The sequence below is a fragment of the Aotus nancymaae genome, unplaced genomic scaffold (assembly GCF_030222135.1).
Source record: "Aotus nancymaae isolate 86718 unplaced genomic scaffold, 86718_ANA_hifiasm-v0.15.2.pri h1tg000131l, whole genome shotgun sequence".
Classification (NCBI taxonomy): Eukaryota; Metazoa; Chordata; class Mammalia; order Primates; family Aotidae; genus Aotus; species Aotus nancymaae.
The window spans coordinates 7,231,636-7,237,635 of record NW_026988546.1 but is presented as its reverse complement, the minus strand read 5'-3'; positions in this window follow the sequence as shown (position 1 = coordinate 7,237,635).

Sequence of the window (6,000 nt, the reverse complement as noted above, 5' to 3'; positions counted from 1 at the left end):
TCACCAGGCACCAGGCTGGAGTGCAGTGATGCTATCTCGGCTCACTGCAACCTCCGCCTCCTAGGTTCAAGCAATTCTCCTGCCTCAGCCTACCAAGTAGCTGGGACTACAGACGTGCGCCACCACGCCCAGCTAATTTTTTAAAAAATTTTTTTAGTAGAGATGGGGTTTCACTATGTTGGTCAGGATGGTCTCGATCTCTTGACCTCGTGATCCTCCTGCCTTGGCCTCCCAAAGTGCTGGGATTACAGGAGTGAGCCATCGCACCCAGCCCTTGAGCAGCATTTCCAGAATGCCAACCACATGCCAGCCCGGGTGGACCGAGAAGAGGGCAGAAGCAGGCACTCCTGGTGTGGGGAGGAGCCAGGCAGAGAAGGGGGCATTGGCTTGGCAGGGTGGAAAGACCCCTGTGAGCCGTTGTCCCCTGTTCCAACCTCACAGGCAGTGTGGTGCAAACACAAGACGATGAGTCAGGAGAATGTGGCCCAACTCCCAGTTTTCCTCCGGTTGGTCACACCCTCAAATCACATCCCCACGTCAGCCTGGAATTCCCAACAAAGGGGAAGTGGTACACTCCTGACCAAGTTCCTGCTGGCAAAGGCACTCACATGCCTGCAGACCGCAGGTGAAGGGCCTTGGGTGGCATATTGTTCCTCCTGTTTCTCCCAGCAGCTGCCAGGGTGGGGATTGTGCGAGGTGTGGAGGCAGGTGCCAGACCAGGCGGCCAACAGGCCACGTGCAGATGTGTCTCTTAGCTTCCAGTTCAGCACAGAGCTCATCCACGTGTCCCTGAGAGATACACCTTAACGGTAAAAAAAATTATTAAAATACGTTTCTAAAAGGTAGGACAATTTCATTCAAAATCTGCCACCCAGATCCAACCACTGAAGACGTTTTGGTGAATACCTTTGGAAAAGTATGCCTACTGTTTACAATACACATTTAATTTCTGTGGATAAAGTATAATACACACATTTAATTAAATATAAGAATCTAAGAGTGGGATCCTGTTACACATAGTGCTTTGTAATCTGCTTTTCTCTCACTCAATAATTGTATGTGATGGACATTTTCCGTAACATGAAATATTATTTTGCAGTGCAGTCTTTATTTATTTATTTTTTGAGATAGAGTCTCGCTCCGTCACTCAGGCTGTAGTGCAATGGCATGATCTTGGCTCACTGCAACCTCCACCTCCCAGGTTCAAAAGATTCTCCTGCCTCAGCCTCCTGAGTAGCTGGGATTACAGGCTCCCACCACCACATCCAGCTAATTTTTGTATTTTTAGTAGAGATGGGTTTTCACCATGCTTGCCAGGCTGGTCTCAAACTCCTGATCTCAGGTGATTTACCCACCTTGGCCTCCCAAAGTGCTGAGATTACAGGTGTGAGTCACCGCACCCAGCCCAACGCAGTAGTTAATGGTTGCACATTCTCTAACTTATGTTGATTGGGTGCTACTCCCACTGAAATCTGCCCCAGTTTTCACTCTGCATCACGGTGGAGCTGCTTTTTGGGCAGGGAAGGAAACAAAGAGGAGGGATGGGCACTATTTCTATTTGGGCCCCACAGAAGTTCTGGAAGAAGTTGGCTCCCTCAGTGCCAGTGAGCAGAAAAGAAATATTTGGAGCTAAGAAATCTGGCCAAGGACAGTGGCTCACACTTATAATCCCAGCACTTTGGGAGGATGAGGTGGGAGGATCACTTGACATCAGGAGTTCGAGACCAGCCTGGGCAACACCAGGAGATCCAATCTCTACAAAATAATAATAAATTAGCTGGGAGTGGTGCTGCACACCTGTAATCCCAACTACTTGGGAGGCTGAGGCAGGAGGCTCCCTTGAGCCTAGGAGTTTGAGGTTACGGTGAGATGTAGTGGTGCCACTGCACTCCAGCCTGGGCAGCAGAGCAAGACTCTGTCTCAAAACAACAACAACAACAAAGAAGTCTGGCTTCTTCCTTTACCGCAAGCCTTGGAGAGGAGTTTGAGGCAGAGACAGAACTTAATGCAAAACCAAACAAAATGGTAAACGTAGGGGAGCTTGCCCGCCTCCCTCCAACTGGAAATTCCCTAGCGGCTGCTCTCAGTTGGAAGGAAGGAAAGCAAACCAGTTTGGAGTTGAATCTGAGAATTCATAGTCAAGTGTGACTGACAAATACACATTCCCTAAATAGTGGCCAAGGTATGTTGCTTTTGGAAGGGGCTATTTTCACTCCAGGGAATCCATAATTGGTTGTTTTTGGAAACATAAGGTGATCTAGTTGCTCACTGCATCTTCCTCAGCTAACCTGAAGTTTGAAGGCCTGCTAATGCTCCATCACAGTAACAGTAAGGGCTGAATGTGGGGATAGAGAAAGCTCCTCCAGGAAAACAAAAATGAGAAGGATCTATTTTCTTCCAAGGGCATATTGCCAAAAGAAATGCACCAATGTCAGCCCCACAAGGCACAACATGAGCCAGACAGTGGAGTTTGAACGCGAGTCCACCACTTGCCAGTATAAGTGGCCTTGCAAAACCCACTCAGCTGCCCAAGGGGTAGTGATAGAACCTTCCTGGTAGGGGTGTTAAAGATGTCAATGGTGAAAGCACACGAACCCTTAGCAGGGCGCCCGGTGTGCAGCGGGGCTCAGCGTGTTCCCAGAGCGTGCAGGGCTGACTAGAGAGAAGTGATCAGACCCTGGTCAGAGGCCAGGAAACGCTTCTCAACAGAGGTAGGCCTTGATCTTTGGAGGGGTTCCGATGACACAGATGGGGTGGGTAGGACTTCACAGAAATGGTGCAGCCGCACGGAGGAACAGAGGCTGAGCTCTATGGGGAAACATTGGCCCCGAGCTTTGTGTTCGGCTGGGGAGTGAGTAGGAGTCAAGCCAGGAAATGAAGGCCTTAGATGCTGGCCCAAAGAGACTGCCCAGTTTGTTAAAGAAATGAGGAAATACCAGAGGTTCAGAGCACAGGCTCAAAGGGCAGGCATCCTTGGGTAGGAGTAACCAGGCAGATGTGGTGGGAGGAAGATGAAACAGATGTGGGGGTCACAGGAGGCTGCAGTGGAAATCTAAGCAGGTAGTGGCCGGGGTACGGCGGATGCAAAGAAGTGTGTGGGGGAGGGATGGACAGGGAGGGCTGGGCTGGCCTCACAGCCTGTGGCAGCAGAGCCCTCACTCACTCGGCATAAAGTTATGCTGTCACTGTCTTGAAACTGAATCTGCTTTGAACAAGAAGCCCCACAATTCTGACCTGCTTCTCTCAAATTCTGTGGCCAATCTTGACAGGGAGACCAGCGAGATGTTTAGCTATGAAGAGGGGCAGAGGAGAGAAAGAACTGAAAAAGCTGTGGGGAATTTAGGTGTCAGAGGAGATAAGAAGACGGTGTTTGGGAGACAACACACGTGAGGAGACCCACGATAGTGCTTTGGGAATTTGATCTTAGAGCTCAATAAAGAACTTTGAGCAATAGTTATTTATTTAGAAATTATATCATCTTCTGGCTGGGCAAGGTGGCTCAAGCCTGTGATCCCAGCACTTTGGGAGGCCGAGGTGAGTGATCACTTGAGGTCAGGAGTTTGAGATCAGCTTGACTAACACCGTGAAACTCCATCTCTACTAAAAATACAAAAATTAGCTGGGTGCAGTGGTGCGCGCCTGTAATCTCAGCTACTTGGGAGTCTGAGGCAGGAGAATCGCTTGAATCCAGGAGGTAGAAGTTGCAGTGAGCCGAGATTGCACCACTGCACTCCAGCCTGGGTGACTCTGTTTCAAAAGAAAAATAAATTTCACTTTATTTTAATGAAATACATTACTTCTGTAATTTAAACAATGAAATTAATAAATTCATTTATTGAATAGTAATACATGAAACTTCAGCAGTGGGCACAGGAAAGAAATGTTTAAAAGGATCAAGAACCAAATCTGGAAGACCACTCTTAAGGACGAAATTGTGTCTCTCTGGCCAGGCATGGTGGCTCACACCAGTAATCCCAGCATGTTGCGAGGCAGAGGCGGGAAAATCACTTGAAGCCAGGAGGTTGAGCCCAGCCTGGGTAACACAGTGAGACCCCACCTTTACAAAAAAGTGAAAATAAATAAACAAACAAATAAATAAATACATTGTGTCCCCCTACCTCTCAAAATTCATATGTTCAAGTCCTAACCCCTAGTATCTCAGAATGTGACTATATTTGGAGATAAGGTAGTTAGAGGTAATTAAGTTAAAATGAGGTCAGTAGGGAGGACCCTAATCCAATATGACTGCTGACCTTAGAGGAGGAGATCAGGACACAGACCCACACCAAGGGAGGACCTTGTGGAGATGAAGGGAGAAGCCGACATCTACAAGCTGAGAGAGGCCTCAGAAGGAAGGGGCCGGGTGTGGTGGTTCATTTCTATAATCCCAGCACTTTGGGAGGCCGAGGCGGGTGGATCACTTGAGGTCAGGAATTCGAGAGCAGCCTGGCCAACATGGTGAAACCCGTCTCTAGCAAAAATACAAAAATTAGCCGGGCATGGTGGCATGCGACTGAAATCCCAGCTACTTGGGAGGCTGAGGCAGGACAATCACTTGAACCTGGGAGGTGGAGGTTGCAATGAGCCTAGATCACGCCATTGCACTCCAGCCTGAGCGACAGAGCAAGACTCCATCTCGAAAAAAAAAAGAAGGGACCAGCTCTGGGGGCTCCTTGATCTTAGACTTCCAGTCTCCAGAGCTTCAAGAAAGTGGACTCCTATTGTTTAAACCCTCAGTCATGGTACCTTGTAATAGCAGCCCTGAAAGACTGACACAACCATCTTCCTTAAGAAGAACACGAACGGGTGGAAGAGTCCTCAGAGACAGCACAGAAGTATCAGAGAGGTGGTGGGACAGGCAGGAGGTGGAGTCACAGAAGCAAAGTGCATCTCCTGGATGAGGGATGGCTGCCTGTGTGAATCGCTAGGCGAGAGGTCAGTGAGGACTCCGGGCTGACAGAAAGCTGCTGGGTTTTGAAATCAGGAAGTTGCTGGTGACCTTTGGGAGGATGATGTCGTTGGTGCAGTGGGGTGCGGGGAGTCAGGTGTATTAGGTCAGGGAAGGACACACACAATGGTCTGTAGTGGTGGTTCCTTACTTTCAAGAAGTTTCTGAGATGCGATAGATAGTAGCTTGAGGGGAGGGCGGAATCAAGGGAAGGATTTTGTTAGATTAGGGTATCCCTGAGTCAGTCTAGCTAGAGAAACGCCCTCAGAAAGGGAGCCCAGCCCTGGCCGGTGCTGACCAATGTACCTTTGTTAGATGACCCAGGAGCACCACACACAGTGTCTCACGCCTGTGATCCCAACTCTTTGGGAAGTCAAGGAGGGAGGATCGTTTGAGTCCAGGAGTTCGAAACCAGCCTGGGCAACGTGACAAAACTCCATCTCTACAAAAAATACAAAAATAATTAGCCGGATGTTGTGGCACATGCCTGTGGTCCCAGCTACTTGGGAGGCTAAGTTGGGAGGATCAATTGAACCCCAGCAGTTGAGGCTGCAGTGAGCCATGACCATGCCACTGCGTTCCAGCTTGGACAACACAGTATGACCCTGTCTCAAGAAAAAAAGAGCAAGAAGGACGCGGGGAAGGGTACAAGGCCCAGGTGGACAGCTAAACCCACAGCACTCGCTCAGTACAACATCTGGGGGAAAAGAAGGGCCCTTAGCGCTGCCTCCAGTTCTGGGGCAAGGGGGCCTAGCACTGGCTCTTTCTCCTTCTTTAGCTCCACAGTTTCCCATAAAGCTCCTGACGCCGCATTTCCTCTGATCTCGACCCCTTTGTAACTCCCCTTGGGGAATTTGGAGGGAGGGGCGGGACCATCCCCATCCTCTCAGTTCCTAGCACTCGGGCTCCAGCATCTGTTAGGGGATTCACTGCAGCAGAGCAGAGGCAGCCCATTTTGAAACCAGAAGTGAGACCCTCCTCCAGACCTGAGACAGGCAGGGCTCCTGTGCTCACAGAGGCTCAGAGATGCCCCCTGTGCTTCCCCTCCTCGG